Below are 21,213 nucleotides of genomic sequence, written 5' to 3' on the forward strand. Positions count from 1 at the left end.
AAAAGCAGCAACATGAAACAAAAACATACATAAAATATAAAACACACATGTCAAGCCATCAGATATACGTGCTGTATACCAAGCACAAAAAGCATAGACAAATTACAATAGCACCTGTAAATGAGCTGTGACGCACGCACTTCATGCAGCCCAAAACCCAATATTCGGGCCTGCTTAATTTGTCAGGCTTAAAATTAAAATTACACTTTGTTTTACTTTACACACCCTCCTTTTGACAGCAGATCACCAGTTAGTGGAGATCGGCTGTCAAATACGACTTACTGTGTCGCTTCTGACACACAGGACCAACAGGAACAATTCATAGAAGGACAAAATGCAAAAACGTGAAAAACACACAAACATTTCTTTTCAAAGGAGTCATACAAAAACCACATCTTGCTTCAACATACTGCTGATACTTCACATAACACACAAAATATCAACTGTAACCAACCATCTTCTAAAACTAATGCAACATTTCTTGTTCTGTTAAATGAAAGCAACTTACATGGACATAATTTTTCAAAAACAGAAATACAAATGTATCACCCCCTTTTAGGCCCTGCTTTGAGCGAGGCCGCTCAGGAATGGACTTCTCGGAGACAAGGCCCTGATTTAATAGGCTGCAGATGTCGACATACATGAAAGCCTAGCACAGTCCTCCAAGAGCTAAGAATAACACCTCAGCAGAACATCTGTTTTCACTTACTCCTAACCCCCACCTGACAGACCATAAGGTCAAAATCTGCCTTGCGCACTCCGCGGCTCCTCACTCTGAAGCTGTCAAAGAAAAAAAAAAACTTTCCCAACTCTTTCTAACCTGCAATAACCAACCCTATCCAAAACCACATACCATATATATTACTCCCTTTAGGTGCCACAATCCACTCCTATTCCCGGACTCAAAAACATCTACTATGAATAATTCGCAGAACACAACAACACAACAGACCAGCTTTAGAACAAATGCTTGTTACCACCCTATGCAATGGTACTCATTTCATCAACCTTAAATGGATGAACGTCTCAGTAGGTCCAGCTAGAGTTAAAACCTTCAACCCTGATATTAAACTCAAACCTCTGCACCAGGCACATTGGCTTACTGAGCCATTAAGAACAACCCCAAATGAGAACAACCTGCAAATTTGTATCATACCTAAATGTATGCATTTACTGAAGCCTAAGGCACTTTAAAAGCTACTCTAAATGAAAAAAAATGCTGTTTAAATAGTCTATTTACCCAAATTCGACTTTGATATTTGTGGCACTTAAAAATAAATATCCTATAATTGTGCTACATATTAATCATCCTCAGAATGTTCTTTACAGATTGCAGAGATTGGACATTAGACATATCTCATGTAAGTCCTTAGAAAAATGAGTTGTTTACGCCTGCGCCAAGTGAAATTCCATATGCAAATGTTCTCATTTTTGCGGTTCAACACAACTTAAATTAAATGTTAATCCTAGGAAGTCATAGTATGAGTATTAAGCTTTATAAATATTAAAAAACAATTTTAAAAGGACTTATTTAAAAAAAATATTTTTTCCATAATTAGTAATTTTTCTTTTAATAAAACCATTTTCAATAATTCCACATATAATAGCAAGCTGCATCCCTTGCCTATCATATTTAGACGCATTCATTCACAAGCCTAAGCACATAAGCCTAACTTGAAACATGACAAATTTTTGCGCCACTTTTATTTAAAAGGACAGTTATTTTAATATTAGAACCAAAAATGTGCTTACAAAAAATGCTTAAAGAAAGGAAACCCTTAATTGAAATGTTTTCCTGTAATACAAAATAATGAACCTTACTTTTGTAACCTTTTTAAAACACTATTCTGAAATGCAACGGTTCACCTGTGTTTAACTGGGAAAGTCCTGACTGAGTAAACATTCCTGTCTATTCGTGGTTGCTTCGTGTTGCTTGCTTAGCGGCAGCAACAGCTGTTTCTTAGTGTTGAAAACGTGGGCACAGTGGCTGTCTATTTAAAAGTAAAACTAAGACATTTCAAGTTTCAAAATGCGTGTGCAATACAGCAAAATCCAATGTATTCAGATGATGTGTTTGCCTGTTAATATCTAATACAATGTATCTAAGGAAAATGCTGTAAGTTTATTTTTTGCAAAACACACAATTTCGTTTTTGAGGGCTTTTTTATTCCTAGTGAATGTGAATTTTAATTTTATCTTTAAAGCATTGTACATGTGCATAATTGCTTACTCTAGAAATTAAATAGCAACATATAGCTATTTTAGCATATCACATGGTTCATTTCTGGATTTTTATTTCATTTCTGATTAATATTAATTAACTAACATTTTGCATAACAGACTGAAAACATCAAGAAAAAACCACAAACACACATTGAGCTCATTTCAGACATAAACAGAAAGGGGTAAAACACTCAGGACATATAATACAGCACGCTTTTAGTCATTTATTTCATAAATAGCGCCATCGCTATTTACTTACAGAAGTAGCCCTAATGGGAAACCACATAGACATTTAAACACACATTTAACCCACAGATCAATACTCAAGATAGAAACAAAGGACAGCCCACAGACTGTACTTAAACCAAACCATTTGTAAATACTAGTTGTAAGTCATATTTACAAGAAGCGCTTCTCAATAGTGTTCCAAAAAAGTGCAAAAACAGCCCCACAGACCTTTATTTCCAAGAAGCCAAGATACACTCAATTCACTAGCTTTGGCTGGCAGAACACCAAAGATCGCTCTGCATATCTCCATTCATAAAATTGCACAGAACAGAGGATCCTTGTATGTATTATGTCCATATTTTAATTCCCTGGGGATACAGAATCACCAAGGCAGAAATATGTTTTTATACCTAAACCTATTTAGGTTTTCCCTCTAGGGGAGCCGGCTAATTTACTTCACATCACACTATGGTACCTTCCAAAAAAGCAACACATTCTCTGATGTGAGCTTGAAAACAGGTATGCAAAAAATACTGCAGAAAATGCAAATATTATAATCAAAATAGTGCTTAAGGTACTCTCCGTAAGTTGCACCGTTCAAATCTTATACAAAGTAGAGAAAAGTCTCCTCATTACCTGCCTACATGAATTGCAATTCGCATATACAAACCTATACAAATCCAAAGTTGGCCAACACAAATTCCAAAATTCCAAAGCTATACCAAACAAATAGTTGTCCAAATTCTAACTGCCAAGTTCTAAATGACCTAACGGTCTTTTTTTTTTTAAATACTCACGCCAAAAAGGTTCTCAGTCAGGAGTGACATCATGTGGAGGATCAAAATCAGGAAGATCAGAAATATACTGGGCTGCAGAGACAAAGAATCCCCAGAACCTCTGTGCACAGAGTACCTCCTTAGTAGAGTCCTGTTCTGTCCTCCTCAGTAGATTTCTGTCTTCTGACAAGATCACTCCCTCAGATAGCCACTTCTCTGATGAGGCCCGCGTTGGCCGTGCCATTTGAAGAAATCTGAACTCCTTCTCAGGGGTCTCACTGATACTTAGTCCATTCAAACCAATATTAAAGAATTTGAGCATGAAGCTGAAATACAAAAGAACATTTTTATTAACCTTAAATGAGGTGAGACTACGTCACACAGAAGCCTTCGCAACTGAAGGAGGCAGTCTCCTAGAATGGTCTTACTTCACGTCTTATATACTCTTTATCCTGCCCCAGGCATGTAAGGGAGTTGTACCAATTACATTCCTAAACAAATGGAAAATCTGGAGAGTCAGCGGGTGAGTAGCCTTTGGGATTTTAGCAGGATATGGGCAAAACATTATAATTACATAGTTCACAAAGGTTAATCTGATTTAGATGGCACTGCAGGGCATGGCATGATTACATGTACAGTATCCCAACCCAAAAGTTAATCATTAGGAATGTCCCAAATTCAATCTCCAAAAGCCGGACAAACCTATAATTGAAAGCATAACCCATGTAATGAAGAAACAAAAAAGTAACAGTAACAGATGATGAACAAGATAAGGCATATGCAAGGAAACTAAAAGTTAACGATGTCCTGAACATTGATTGGCAATCTCAGACAAAGATCGATCAGGGAAATTGGCTTTGCGAGGTCAGTTTCAGGTGAAGAGGTCAGTTTCTTACAGTTCATTCCAGAGTCAGAAAGAACCCTAGTTAATGTATACATGGACTAAGAAGGCCAGGCCACTTTGTTCGCCAGGCTACCTTCACAGGCCTACGTGAGGGCAACGCAAAATGGTGGCACAATATAAAATGGAGTCAGTCTCGAGAATTACAGAACCTCACTGTGCAATTTTATAAACCTTCCTGGCGTTCCTTTTTGTATTCAAGTTTTTGGTTCTAATGGCTCCCCCTAGAGATGTATGAGATAACCTACAATATTTATTATACCAGTTTTGATGGATTTGGGAATGCTTACCTTTGCCACTATGTGGTCTCTGAAAATGAGTCATGAATAGTGATTGTAAGTCCTACTGGTTGAGTACTAGTGCGAAGGGCCTACATCGTGGTGACCACGTCATCTACGTCCCTGCTAATAAAGGACAGTGTGTCCGGGTTTTCAATTATTTTAGACCATTTAAGCCTGCTCATGTCCTTACTAACCAGTAGATTTCTGGTAGGTGTCCAAGAGCACATCTAGGGCAGCTATGGTGTCAGATTTCCTACCGCCTGTAACGCCTCTTTCATATATGTTTTAAATGTCGTTATTGCCATGTGGACGGTTCTTCAGTCTAATGGCAATGATGTTAGGGCTCCCTGTCAGGAGCTCCAGGACTGTGAGGCCGATTCCTTGGCGAATCCAGATAGTGAGCCCCCCAGATGGACGAACCTTGCATCCAAGGATGGCCGGGCATAAAAATTTAGATATCCTGGGCCGAAAACAGGAACTACTGACCGGGTTTCCTGTACCAGCCAAACGTCATATTGGTCTATAAAGGTGTTCCAGTTATTGGAGACTATCTGGGACCTAAGCCCTGCAATATTCCATGACAGTAGGGATGTTTGATGTAATGCAAGATGAGTTGTTGGTGGAATACCAACCCCACTATCTGACTTCCCCATGGAGGATCTCATAGGACTCCACCTTGTGATATCGAATGTTTGCTTTGGACCAAGAGTTGCCCTTACTAGTGTGGCTATCTGTCTGGCTAGTGATAGGGCCTGCTTTGTTATACAAGAGGGAGAGTGTGGCTGTCAATCTATTTGCCTTAGCGGCGATGACCTACTATCTGAGGGTAGGGGGGAGGTTTAACCAATGGGGTTGTCTCAGGGAGTGACTGCTTGATGCAGATATTAGGTTTTGTTAGATGATGGGTATGTAGATCGAGTACCACCAGATTCTCAACTATGTCTTGGTGGTAAAATGTGAGTGCTTTGGCATCTGTGGATGCCCACCTTACAAGACATCTATGATCCCTGGATGTATGACATTACTGTGGTAAATAAATAATTAATTACCGGTTCTCTTTTTCAGGATACTCATATAAACAGATAGCTCAATAAATAAGAGTCAAGATTCGAGGTAGCTGGAGTCTACAGGCTTTAATCAGACATAAAGGACAGGAATAGGACAGCCTGCATGGGAATGGGATGGCAGCTGCCGGGGGCAGGATCTGGGAATTGGCTAGCTTTTTAATAACAGTCCACAATATTTATAGTTAAACAAATACATTACATTCAATACAGGGGGCGTAGCAGTAGGCGTGGTTTGTAGCAGTCGCGAAAGATAAGGGCAAAATGATGTAACAAGAAGGCGTGTACAGGGCGTATACATAGACATGTGATGTAAACGTAACAGAATATGTCATAAAAAGGGGCGGAAACATGGAGGGGGCTACCTGAGCAGCTGGGACCTCTAACCTAGTGGTGCGCGCAAACTGGCAATGACGTGTTACCAGGGAGAACTGGGGGCTATGACTTCTGCCCTAGAAGAGGAGACTAAAGTCTGGAGGGTCAGAGCGACATGTACCCAGGCATATCTAGTATCTGGTGTTTAGAGTACATGTTGATAGAATCCAAAAGTTATCAGGGCAAAGGCTAACAGACACTAAGACTGGTGCATGCATAATTCTATATGTAGTGCGTGTGCGAGGAATATTCTATGAATATTATTACAGTATTTCTCTTACATGGAGACATAAAGGCTAGACCATGACGGAAACTATTGATGTGATTCAGTAGCTTAGGAATGCAGAGAAGGAGGGCTGGACTGATAACTAGAAACATAACATACTCTTGGCAGACTGGGAGGCAGAGCCAGGCCGGGCCGGGCACTGCGTGGCATGAAGTAAGTGAAGGGTCAGGGATACAGGTGGGGGCTGTATCGCTCCTCGGAGGGTTCAGGAAACAGGAGCTGAATCTGAGTCCGGGCCCTTTTGAGGCCTAGAAACGGGGATAATTCAATGAATTAACGTGCACACTGTAAAACGTGGCAACGTAGGTTTACATAGGCCTAATATTCGTTGTTTTCACGAGGACTGGAAACTGGCATACTAGAGATGGACACAACTGTAATTGCGTCTTTAATCGATCAGAAAGGGGATACATGCATATCGATCATGCACATATGACATAACATGGGGAACACGTAGGCACATATGACATGGTAAAATTTACTTTTCCACATTACAACGCATGCTTTTACCACGCAGGCCTTTACAACGCGGTTTTTACAACGCATGCCTTTACAACGCATAGTGCTTTGGGGCGCTGGATAGTGAATAGTTTAATTTACTATTCCAACTCTAGTCCCCGTGGATAGTAGGGAAGGTGTTGGATAGTAAATTAAACCTATTCCCTATCCTAGAGCGCCCCCCAGCGCAATGCGTTGTAATGGTTTGCGTTGTAAAAGTTGCGTCGTAAAGGCCCTGCGTGGTAAAAGTTGCGTTGTAAAGGATGTTTCCCATGATCCCCTTTTAGATATTCCCTGATGTAGTGAAGTCAGGGCCTTGCTTGCACACATTGCTATGTTAGCCTAAGCTTATTAGAAGTTTAAACGCCGTTTTGCCTTTTTGCTGCTTTTGCACACGACACTGCATGTAACTGTTGTTCTAAGTTTGACTTTGTGAATATCCTCACATGAGAATGGCTTGTTTTCAACATCCCTAGACTTACATCGCAACCTTAGTCTGCACAGTGAGTTCTGAAGCCTCCAAGGTTATCATAACAATGTTAGCTGTTATTCGGGCTGATCGGCTCACACCTAGACACAGCATGCACGCAGCTGCAGCTAACTGGAATTCTGGTGCCTTTAATATTGCACTGCATACATGATTTTTAGGCACTTGGAGAAAATCTGTTTCCAGAGAGACAGAGAGCTTTTGCAGATCCTGATGTGATACACCTCTGCTGATCTTGGAGGTATGGGTCCCCTATTTAAGCCTAAGAGACCGTCTATATTTTATAAAACATAGTTCCTAGCTAGGGAGGTTGGCATACAAGGCACTATAGGACCTGTTTCCACTATTATTATAATATGATTTCTCCTTTTGTGTTTTATGGAATAGTAACAATGCTGCTTGTATTATTTTTAATCATATGCCTGCTTATGTCCACAAAAACACTGCATCTTAGAGCATGTTGTTAAAATAAACATTTTAAACTTTATCGTGTCTCTTTTTACCCATGTTGTGAACTGGTATGAGGATAACAAACAAAAGAGTGTTCTTGATTTCCACCATTCCTGAGAGTAACCTAAGTCGCATGTTCCGGGTTGTCTAATCATTAGTTCCTTTGCTATAGGACGAAGAGCTAATGTGACACTGATGCTAGTCGGTTAGGGGTTCTAGGTACTGAGGTGAGTTTTTTGGTCCATCACAATTCACTGAGGTCCTGGGTCTCTGTGCACAGTTCTGTGTCTGAGCAGAATCCCTGCAACACAGATGACCGACCGACAGCCTCTTACTTGTCAAATCCATTGAATACTCTAGTTAATTAAAGAGGCCTCCTCTTTTCTAGTTGAAATAGATAGAAGTTTGGAAACACCTGTTAAATAGACTACCTTTCCCTTATTAAGAGCCCTGGCTGTACTGTTTGTGATGTAGGGTGGTTTTACCACAGAAATGGGGAGAGCAATCCAGGGTGGTAGGGCAATGTCAAAGTTAGGACAATGTCGTAGGCCAGCTCCCTTACTTGCAGGCCTAAGGCATGAGTAGATAGCGAGGGCACATTTTTGTAGCATAGTGCTGAGTGGTGTGAACCCCCCTTTCTTTACCATGTCTAATATTCCCCTCTGATGTCCCCTCCAGAGTCACACCTGACTGTCCTGAGCAATACACTATCCCAGGCACCCCTGCAGTTCTGGCAGGTAGAATGCAATTTTTTTCTTCATATGATGAATCTCAAGGAGAGCCATAGACAGGAAGTCAGGTAGACTGTTAACCAGAGCTTTGAGATCTTTGACTTCCCGGACAAAATCCGGGATCTGGATCTTAATGCACGTTTGGGGGAGTTCTTCAACAGGTAGATCATCAGTCAAGGGGTTAAGGTGCTTATCTCTATTTATGTGCGAGGTTTGACCTGTGGGAGGGGGGCTTGTACCCTGACATTGCTCTAAGTTCTCGGTAAGCATGCTATTTTCCCAGCCCTTAACAACTACAAGGCCATCTGGACTATCCAAAGTGACCTCGGGGCTAGGATGGACCTGGGCCTGTAACACTGTGAACCTATTACTACAAGGGAAGTCATCAGAGAGTGATGCAGCAGTGTTATCATGAAAGGTTAGGGTAGAAGGGATGTATGTCGTTTCAATGCATGCTTTTACCACGCAAGCCTTTACAACGCGGGGATTACAACGCAAGTCGTTACAACGACTTGCGTTGGGGGGCGCTGGATAGTAGAATAGTTTAATTTTCTATTCCAACTCAAGTCTCCGTGGATAGTAGGGAAGGGGTTGGATAGAAAATTCAACTATTTCCTATCCAACAGCGCCCTCCAGCGAAAGTCGTTGTAACGCCTTTCGTTGTAATTCCTGCGTTGTAATGGTAGTGCGGGGTAAACGTTTTGTTGTAAACGATGTTCCCCGGGTAGAAGGATACGCAGGCAACGTTGCCAGCTGCGTTACTGTGTTTTTAGTCTTCATGAACATGGCAAGTACCTACGTGGTGTCAACAGGACTACAGGAGTCAGACTGTGCAATTGATGCTGTCAGTGTACTCATGGTAGCTGGATCAAGTAGATCCTCACATTCTGATAATAGACTGTCTATACGATCCAAAACCCCTTTGTTAACAGCCGGGCTGCAACTCGTGACTTTCTTTTTTGATTTCCTATTTTGAGCATCACTCAAACCACCCCCAGCAGTTTTCCATTTCTCCATCATGTCTAGTTAGCACCAGATCATTCTAAATCTGACAAGAGAGAGTGCCATTTGTTTATCTAATCTATCAACGTCCTTTTCTGAGCTGGGCTTCGGAAGGATGAAATCAGCCTTATCACTTTGTAGCTCCACTGGTGATGTGTCACATATACGCTGGGTGCTGAGACCTTAAACCACGGCTACCTTCTGGCCTCCCGGCAAGCTTTGTCCAAATATATATCAGGAACTCTCCCGGGGCCATGGGTGTTTTAATGAGCACTCCCTATGAGCCCTTTCTAGTCCCACCAACCAAGAGAGTGGGCCCAGCCAAGCCTCAAACGGCCACAGAGGGGTGCAGACAGGCCCGCCCTTGGCCTGGGCTTTGCCCGGGCATGCCCTGTGCTGATTAAAAGGCGAGCGGGGCTCCTCACTCTCACTGCACCAGGATGGCTTCTGGGGACCGAGTCCCACCCTAGCAGGATGAAGGCAAAAGGCGTTGTGGGCTCTTGTTCAGTGCATGAAACACTCCAGCGTGGCGGGATGCCGGCACTGATTAAAAGGCGAGCGGGGCTCCTCTCTCTCGCTGCACCAGGATGGCTTCTGGGGGTCCAAGTCCCACCCCAGCAGGATGAAGGAAAAAGGTTGGCGGTTCCACACACTTGATAACAATGCAACCGCATGTGGTTCAGTTGCAAACTCCCATTTCTCTATGGGAGCTTGTGCGATGGAGGGAACCGCCTGCAGCACAAGGTCCAATTAAGAAATGGGAGTTTGTGAAAATCCGTGCACCGTGTGGCAGGCACCATTAAAAACAAGCATTTGCAATGCAATAGGTCTCGCATTAGGAAAGTATGAGCTATTGGTATTGTAAATGACAATTTGTTTTAATATGTGTTGGCTTTGAAAATATATAAATTAATAGCATTGTTATTCACAAAGCCAATAGCTTACACTTTCCTAATGCAAGTCCTATTGGCTATGGCAAGGCTTGTTGGTAGCAAGCAAGGACTGTGCTGTTGTGGTGCTGAGTGATGCTGTTGCAGTGATGAGTGGGGATGTGGTTGGGCTGAGTGATGTGGTGGTATCCCAGAGTGATGTGGTGGTATCCCAGAGTGATGTGATGTGGTGATGTCCAAGAGTGATGTGATGTGGTGTTGTCCAAGAGTGATGTGGTGGTGTCCTAGAGTGATGTGGTGGTGTCCTAGAGTGATGTGGTGGTGCCCCTGAGTGGTGTGGTGGTGTCCCTGAGTGATGTGGTGGTGTCCCTGAGTGATGTGGTGGTGCCCCTGAGTGATGTGGTGGTGCCCCTGAGTGGTGCCCTTGAGGGATGTGGTGGTGTCCCTGAGTGATGTGGTGGTGTCCCTGAGTGATGTGGTGGTGTCCTAGAGTGATGTGGTGGTGTCCTAGAGTGATGTGGTGGTGTCCCTGAGTGATGTGGTGGTGTCCCTAAGTGATGTGGTGGTGTTGTGTGGCGTACAGCAGTGTGTGCTGTGCAGCAGTGTGAGTAATGCAGCAGTGTGCAGCGTGCAGCAGTGTGAGGCATGCAGCAGTGTGAGGCGTGCAGAAGTGTGAGGCGTGTAGCAGTGTGAGGCGTACAGCAGTGTGAGGTGTACAGCAGTGCGAGGCGTGCAGCAGTGTGTGGCGTGAAGCAGTTTGAGTAATTCAGCAGTGTGCAGCGTGCAGCAGTGTGAGGCATGCAGCAGTGTGAGGCGTGCAGCAGTGTGAGGCGTGCAGCAGTGTGTGGCGTGCAGCAGTGTGAGGCGTGCAGCAGTGTGTGGCGTGCAGCAGTGTGTGGTGTGCAGCAGTGTGTGGCGTGCAGCAGTGTGAGGCGTGCAGCAGTGTGAGGCGTGCAGCAGTGTAAGTCGTGCAGCAGTGTAAGTGCTTTGATACTAGAGTATGCATGCTGTCGTATCAGTGCGCGCACGCTCTGCGGCGACAGTGTGAGCGTTCCATTTTCAGGGTGAGTGCGCTTCGGGTTCTTAGTCACAAACAGTATGAATGAATGATGAAAACAGGAAGAAGGGCAGTCATGCGGGGTGTGGATAAAGTAGCAAAGGTCCAAGAATTCATGCGGGGTGTGCGTGTTTTCTAATCGGAAATTGTGAGCGAGTGAACCAACGCAATGGTTTGTAAACAATAAGAATAGCGGACATCAAAGGAAGGGTGGGAGGGAACGAGCATATGGGGTGTGAGCGATAACGAAAGTTAATTGTTGTAAGAGGGGAAGCAGGAAGTGAGGCAGAGCGCGCGCTGGCAAAAGCAGTCTGCTGCTTTGAAGTCCAATGCCAGATGCCAGCTTCACGCTTGAATGCCTCACATGCACTGGCCATTAACCGCATTCCAAAGGTCTTTGGGAGCATTTTCTGGTGACCCTTACTAAATCTCTCGCATATCGATCGCTTACGCGATAGCTAGGCGAGACCTAATAAATTACTGGTCACGATTGAAGTCCTATTTCAGTACTATACAGCATGAACTATAAAGATTATCTGGGATTTTCTGGCTTAGTTTTGGAGATTTAACACTACCCACGGCAAGCATGACTGCTCATACTGTTCGCATCCTTGAACCTGGGATAATAAAGTATGCACAAAACAACAGGAGTGGTAATGTTAAAACCTACATGGGACCCCAACACTTTTATTTTCAAAATTAATTTCAACACAAACCTGCTTTAAGAACCAGCAGTGCTTCTGAAGGTAAGGTGTTTACAAAGAAATACGGGCCTTCCTAACTAACCCATTTCCCTAACCTTGCAACCTTCAGCTTCCATGCCTAACAGGCACACACAAAATACATAAGTAAATAAATTGAAACCCTGAAATACTTACAGGACTCCATAAAAAAAAAAAATACTTAAAAAAAAAATACTTATAAGGTCCCAAAAGCGAGACCTATTGGCTGGCATAGTTGTGTAGCGCCTTGACATGACTAGCTATGCTGTGGGATGGCTGTGCAGCGCCTGTGCATGTGCAGGACTAGGTTAGTTATGTGGCATCTGGGCAGGACTAGCTTTGCTGTAGAGTGGCAGTGCAACACCACTGCTGGACTAGCTTTGCTGTGGGATCACACCTAAATAAAAAGAAAGAACAGTGTAAATGGCAGGATGAACCTGTGGAGAAGAGTGTCCGTTTTCGCTGGGACGTGCGCCAGTAATGCTTAAAACATGTAAGAATAAAGGATGTGCACAAGGGGCCGAGTTGTGAGGTGGGCAGCGTGCACAACAGATTATCACTTCCGAGGAGACACGCATGTATACGTGGGGTGCGGAAGTGAACAGACAGGTGCCTTGAAATATGGGACCATGAAAACAACAAGCTAAAAACACCATCCAACGCTGATAAGTAAAAAACAGTTTTTTTAATGGAGTGGTTAATTTCTAACACTCACTGAGAATAGGCAATGTAGAATGTAGATGTGCTTGATGTATGTGGACGGTTTTGAAATATATTGTGACATTATTTATTTAAGAACTACTTTAACCATAAGAGTCAGCGCAGCATTTAACGTATGGAGAGGAGAAAAATAATCTGATCTAATTAAATAACTGTACTCATCCATTAAAACTTCGCTTGCAAAGAGACAAGTCCATTTGTGGGTTGGGATGCAAGGTGTTTCATTTAATTTTAATGCTCACTGCTTCAACATGCAGTGTTCTGCAAGTAACACCTGTTAGTTCGAGAGCATATCTTTTCTTTCAAGCTCGGCTTTATTTATATCCCTTCATGCCTCCTCAAATACAAACACAGAAACATGCTAAACTATGCTGTTACCATATTTCTGTTTGGAAACTGCCTGAGAAAAGAAGCAAATAAGTTGCCTGGTGGTTTGAAATGTGCGTCTGTCAGACGTGTTTACACACTGGTGTGATGTCAGAAAGATAGTATTCATGGATGTGAAGACCACAGTGTGTCGCTGAGTGTGAATTTATGCATATTTAATCTGGGGACCACCTTTCTTTTAGGGATAACTAGTCATCATTTCCAGCAGAGTAGTGACTTCGGAACAAGAATATGTTTATCATCGGCAACTTCTTTGTTACTTTAAGAAAAAAAATGGCTCAAAGAGCATTTGTTTTCCCAAGTTAGCCTGGGGGCTTCACACTACACTTAATGAGGAATATCCTGCCACTTCTTCCCTTTGACGCTAGACAGCTGCTGGTGCAAGCCCTTATTTTGTCGCGGCTTGATTATGCCAATGCGATCTACTTGGGTGCTCCACAGGGGACTGTCAAGATCTTACAGGTGATCCAGAACTGTGCTGCTCGACTTCTTATGAATGTCCAGAGGCACACTTCAGCTAGGTCAGCACTCTGTCAGTTGCACTGGCTCCCAATGCAACAAAGAATCTGGTTTAAGGCCATGTGTACTGTGCATAAGTCCATCACCGGCAATGGACCCTCGGAGATCTGGCCAATGCTGCAGCCATATCAGGCTTCTAGGACACTCAGATCCAATGACACAAAACTTTTGACGGTTCCCAGGATTCGTCGGGCACGTATGGGTGGCCGACGTTTTTCTCTCCATGCGGCAAAACTATGGAACCAGCTCCCCGACCCCGTTCGCCTTGAACATAACTATCTCCGCTTCAGGAAACTGCTGAAGACCTTTCTCTTTCCGTGAGTAGTGGAAATGTTCTAGCTGTCCTAAATGCGCTGGGATGCCCTAGGGTAGCCATGCGCTATTGAAATGCGTATTCATTCATTCATTCACTTGCGTGGAACTGGATAAGGGAACAACCCATAATTGATTCAAAAGGAAGTCTGAGCAACTAAAGCACGTCATATGTTTGTGTTAAGCTCCTGACTGTTTTGTGTTAGTTATCTCCTTTTGTTTCAGCGAGGGGGGTCAAAGGTCTTTGCAAAGATGTTTTGGGTGGATTGAATAAATATCAGTTTGAAATGTTCCTATGAATAACAAGGAATTCTCTGCTTTGTAGGGGAATTTTGTATTTTATTCACCCAAAGCATCCGAACATACAGCCTCTTATCAGCTCTCGCATCCATGCAAGTATAATGATTGCAGGTTTTAGGCCTGGCAATACTGACAGAGGTAAAAACATCAAATTTCGGTGGTTTAGGAGTTAAGTATGAATCTATACTACTATTATAAAGAGAGAGCTGAAACGTTTGAGGTGGGTAAACTCAAGAAGTACAGCACCAATCACAACACCCAATACAGCATTGTAAAGGGGAGATGCAGCAGATGGACATAGGCTATACAGCTGGCCACCATATACATTACAAAGGTCAAACAACCTTAGGGGTAAAGTAGTCCCTTGTGGGCATTGGTGTGGGCGTGTCAAAGTACACTTGGGCGTTGGCGTGTCAAACTACACTACATTATTCCTTTGTGGGCTTGCAGCTTTGACAGAGGGGCGTAGCACAACAGCGTTGTCAGAGGGGCTTTCCACAAATAAAACAAAAAATGGCCACGTACTTCAGTAGCGCGCCTTTCACAAACAATGTGCGTGCCCATTCATGATCCACCTTCGCGTCTCACACGTCCGTCTACAAACACCAAGCTGCGCCGCATTCACGCACATTGCCATTCTGGTGCCATTATTTACATATAGTGCGGCGCAACCTTTGTGGGCATCAGCGTTGTCAGAGGGGGCTGCACCAAAATTAAAATAAAAAGGGGCGCGCCTTTCGCCAGCAATGTGCGCGCACATTCACGCTCCACCATGGCGTTCTGATGACGTGACATTAATGATATATAGTGCGGCGCAAACTTTGTGGGCGTCAGCGTTGTCACAGGGGGCTGCACTAAAATTAACAAAAAAAAGGGGCGCGGCTTTTGCCACAAATGTGCGCGCACATTCACGCTCCGCCTTGGCGTTCTGATCACTTCTCACACTGCCGTATCAAAACACCAACGGGCGCCGCATTGACCGACCTTGCCATACTGCCTACAAAATTAAACTAACAAAACAAAACTTTACTCCTATAGGAATGTAAGATTTCTCAGAAGTGGCTGCAGGAAAAAAACAAGCATTAGAAATGCAATCGGGCTCGGATTTATTTGAGTTTGAGCTAATGGCATTGTAAATGCCAATGTATTGTTGCTATGTGTTATGGAGTGTGTTCATGTGGTGTGTACTGCCAGTGATCTCCTTGTGAGTGTGCGAATATTGCACCGTTACTGCCTGTGATGTCCTTCTTGTGAGTGTGAGAAGCTTGCACCTCTGCTGCCTGTGGTCTCCTTGTGAGTGTAAGAAGCTTGCACAGCTGCTGCCTGTGATGTCCTACTCACTACTCTACTCTACTCACTACTCTACTCTACTCACTACTCTACTCTACTCACTACTCTACTCTACTCACTACTCTACTCACTACTCACTACTCTACTCACTACTCTGCACTCACTACTCACTACTCTACTCACTACTCTACTCACTACTCACTACTCTACTCTCTACTCACTACTCTACTCACTACTCACTACTCTACTCACTACTCTGCACTCACTACTCACTACTCTGCACTCACTACTCTACTCACTACTATACTCTGCACTCACTACTCACTACTCTACTCTACTCACTACTCTACTCACTACTCTACTCTACTCTACTCACTACTCTACTCACTACTCAACTCACTACTTTCTACTCACTACTCTACTCACTACTCAACTCACTACTCACTTCTCTACTCACTACTCTGCACTCACTACTCACTACTCTACTCACTACTCTGCACTCACTACTCACTACTCTACTCACTACTCTACTCACTACTCAACTCACTACTCAACTCACTACTCACTTCTCTACTCACTACTCACTACTCTGCACTCACTACTTTAGTCACCTCACTACTCTACTCACCTCACTACTCTACTCACTACTCTACTCACTACTCACTACTCTACTCACTACTCACTACTCTGCACTCACTACTCACTACTCTGCACTCACTACTCACTACTCTGCACTCACTACTCACTACTCTACTCACTACTCTACTCACTACTCACTACTCTGCACTCACTACTCACTAATCTACTCTACTCACTACTCTACTCACTACTCTGCACTCACTACTCACTACTCTGCACTCACTACTCACTACTCTGCACTCACTACTCACTACTCTGCACTCACTACTCACTACTCTGCACTCACTACTCACTACTCACTACTCACTACTCTACTCACTACTCTGCACTCACTACTCTGTGTGCCTGGTGAAAGCGTGCACTGACGGCTGGTGGTGTGTGTATGCCTGGTGAAAGTGTGCACTGATGGTTAATGGTGTGTGTGTGCGCCTGGTGAAAGCTTGCAGTGACGGCTGGTGGTGTGTGTGAGCTTGGTGAAAAGCTGATTACCCTGCATACTCACATAGTGATTACCCTGCATACTCAAACACTGCTCACCCTGCACAGTCACACACTGCTTAACCTACACACACACACACTGCTCACCCTACACACTCACACACTGCTCACCCTACACACTCACACACTGTTAACCCTGCATACTGCTCACCCTGCACGCTCACACACTGCTCACCCTGCAAAGTCACACACTGCTCACCCTGCACACTCACACACTGCTGGCGCTGGACACCAACGTACTGCTCACCCTGCATACTCACACACTGCTGACCCTGCACACTGACACACTGCTGGCCCTGGACACCAACGTACTGCTCACCCTGCATGCTCACACACTGCTGACCCTGCACACACACACACTCCTGGCCCTGGACACCCACATACTGATCACCCTGCATACTTACATACTGATCACCCTGCATACTCACACTCTGCTCACCCTGCATACTCACACTCTGCTCACCCTGCATACTCACACTCTGCTCACCCTGCATACTCACACTCTGCTCACCCTGCATACTCGCACTCTGCTCACCCTGCATACTCGCACTCTGCTCACCCTGCATACTCGCACTCTGCTCACCCTGCATACTCGCACTCTGCTCACCCTGCATACTCGCACTCTGCTCACCCTGCATACTCGCACTCTGCTCACCCTGCATACTCGCACTCTGCTCACCCTGCATACTCGCACTCTGCTCACCCTGCATACTCGCACTCTGCTCACCCTGCATACTCACACACTGCTGACCCTGCACACTGACACACTGCTGGCCCTGGACACCCGTATACTGATCACCCTGTATACTCGTATACTGATCACCCTGCATACTCAAACACTGCTCACCCTGCATACTCACACACTGCTGACCCTGCACACTGACACACTGCCGGCCCTGGACACCAACGTACTGCTCACCCTGCATGCTCACACACTGCTGACCCTGCACACTCACACACTCCTGGCCCTGGACACCCACATACTGATCACCCTGCATACTTACATACTGATCACCCTGCATACTCACACTCTGCTCACCCTGCATACTCACACTCTGCTCACCCTGCATACTCACACTCTGCTCACCCTGCATACTCACACTCTGCTCACCCTGCATACTCGCACTCTGCTCACCCTGCATACTCGCACTCTGCTCACCCTGCATACTCGCACTCTGCTCACCCTGCATACTCGCACTCTGCTCACCCTGCATACTCGCACTCTGCTCACCCTGCATACTCGCACTCTGCTCACCCTGCATACTCGCACTCTGCTCACCCTGCATACTCACACACTGCTGACCCTGCACACTGACACACTGCTGGCCCTGGACACCCGTATACTGATCACCCTGTATACTCGTATACTGATCACCCTGCATACTCAAACACTGCTCACCCTGCATACTCACACACTGCTGACCCTGCACACTGACACACTGCCGGCCCTGGACACCAACGTACTGCTCACCCTGCATGCTCACACACTGCTGACCCTGCACACTCACACACTCCTGGCCCTGGACACCCACATACTGATCACCCTGCATACTTACATACTGATCACCCTGCATACTCACACTCTGCTCACCCTGCATACTCACACTCTGCTCACCCTGCATACTCACACTCTGCTCACCCTGCATACTCACACTCTGCTCACCCTGCATACTCACACTCTGCTCACCCTGCATACTCGCACTCTGCTCACCCTGCATACTTACATACTGATCACCCTGCATACTCACACTCTGCTCACCCTGCATACTCACACTCTGCTCACCCTGCATACTCGCACTCTGCTCACCCTGCATACTCGCACTCTGCTCACCCTGCATACTCGCACTCTGCTCACCCTGCATACTCGCACTCTGCTCACCCTGCATACTCGCACTCTGCTCACCCTGCATACTCGCACTCTGCTCACCCTGCATACTCGCACTCTGCTCACCCTGCATACTCGCACTCTGCTCACCCTGCATACTCGCACTCTGCTCACCCTGCATACTCGCACTCTGCTCACCCTGCATACTCGCACTCTGCTCACCCTGCATACTCGCACTCTGCTCACCCTGCATACTCGCACTCTGCTCACCCTGCATACTCGCACTCTGCTCACCCTGCATACTCGCACTCTGCTCACCCTGCATACTCGCACTCTGCTCACCCTGCATACTCGCACTCTGCTCACCCTGCATACTCGCACTCTGCTCACCCTGCATACTCACACACTGCTGACCCTGCACACTGACACACTGCTGGCCCTGGACACCCGTATACTGATCACCCTGTATACTCGTATACTGATCACCCTGCATACTCAAACACTGCTCACCCTGCATACTCACACTCTGCTCACCCTGCATACTCGCACTCTGCTCACCCTGCATACTTACATACTGATCACCTTGCATACTCACACTCTGCTCACCCTGCATACTCACACTCTGCTCACCCTGCATACTCGCACTCTGCTCACCCTGCATACTCGCACTCTGCTCACCCTGCATACTCGCACTCTGCTCACCCTGCATACTCGCACTCTGCTCACCCTGCATACTCGCACTCTGCTCACCCTGCATACTCGCACTCTGCTCACCCTGCATACTCGCACTCTGCTCACCCTGCATACTCGCACTCTGCTCACCCTGCATACTCGCACTCTGCTCACCCTGCATACTCGCACTCTGCTCACCCTGCATACTCGCACTCTGCTCACCCTGCATACTCGCACTCTGCTCACCCTGCATACTCGCACTCTGCTCACCCTGCATACTCGCACTCTGCTCACCCTGCATACTCGCACTCTGCTCACCCTGCATACTCGCACTCTGCTCACCCTGCATACTCGCACTCTGCTCACCCTGCATACTCGCACTCTGCTCACCCTGCATACTCGCACTCTGCTCACCCTGCATACTCACACACTGCTGACCCTGCACACTGACACACTGCTGGCCCTGGACACCCGTATACTGATCACCCTGTATACTCGTATACTGATCACCCTGCATACTCAAACACTGCTCACCCTGCATACTCACACACTGCTGACCCTGCAAACTGACACACTGCCGGCCCTGGACACCAACGTACTGCTCACCCTGCATGCTCACACACTGCTGACCCTGCACACTCACACACTCCTGGCCCTGGACACCCACATACTGATCACCCTGCATACTTACATACTGATCACCCTGCATACTCACACTCTGCTCACCCTGCAAACTCACACTCTGCTCACCCTGCATACTCGCACTCTGCTCACCCTGCATACTCGCACTCTGCTCACCCTGCATACTCGCACTCTGCTCACCCTGCATACTCGCACTCTGCTCACCCTGCATACTCGCACTCTGCTCACCCTGCATACTCGCACTCTGCTCACCCTGCATACTCGCACTCTGCTCACCCTGCATACTCGCACTCTGCTCACCCTGCATACTCGCACTCTGCTCACCCTGCATACTCGCACTCTGCTCACCCTGCATACTCGCACTCTGCTCACCCTGCATACTCGCACTCTGCTCACCCTGCATACTCGCACTCTGCTCACCCTGCATACTCGCACTCTGCTCACCCTGCATACTCACACACTGCTGACCCTGCACACTGACACACTGCTGGCCCTGGACACCCGTATACTGATCACCCTGTATACTCGTATACTGATCACCCTGCATACTCAAACACTGCTCACCCTGCATACTCACACACTGCTGACCCTGCACACTGACACACTGCCGGCCCTGGACACCAACATACTGCTCACCCTGCATGCTCACACACTGCTGACCCTGCACACTCACACACTCCTGGCCCTGGACACCCACATACTGATCACCCTGCATACTTACATACTGATCACCCTGCAAACTCACACTCTGCTCACCCTGCATACTCGCACTCTGCTCACCCTGCATACTCGCACTCTGCTCACCCTGCATACTCGCACTCTGCTCACCCTGCATACTCGCACTCTGCTCACCCTGCATACTCGCACTCTGCTCACCCTGCATACTCGCACTCTGCTCACCCTGCATACTCGCACTCTGCTCACCCTGCATACTCGCACTCTGCTCACCCTGCATACTCGCACTCTGCTCACCCTGCATACTCGCACTCTGCTCACCCTGCATACTCGCACTCTGCTCACCCTGCATACTCGCACTCTGCTCACCCTGCATACTCGCACTCTGCTCACCCTGCATACTCGCACTCTGCTCACCCTGCATACTCACACACTGCTGACCCTGCACACTGACACACTGCTGGCCCTGGACACCCGTATACTGATCACCCTGTATACTCGTATACTGATCACCCTGCATACTCAAACACTGCTCACCCTGCATACTCACACACTGCTGACCCTGCACACTGACACACTGCCGGCCCTGGACACCAACGTACTGCTCACCCTGCATGCTCACACACTGCTGACCCTGCACGCTCACACACTCCTGGCCCTGGACACCCACATACTGATCACCCTGCATACTTACATACTGATCACCCTGCAAACTCACACTCTGCTCACCCTGCATACTCGCACTCTGCTCACCCTGCATACT

The sequence above is a fragment of the Lissotriton helveticus genome, chromosome 9 (assembly GCF_964261635.1).
Source record: "Lissotriton helveticus chromosome 9, aLisHel1.1, whole genome shotgun sequence".
Lineage (NCBI taxonomy): Eukaryota > Metazoa > Chordata > Amphibia > Caudata > Salamandridae > Lissotriton > Lissotriton helveticus.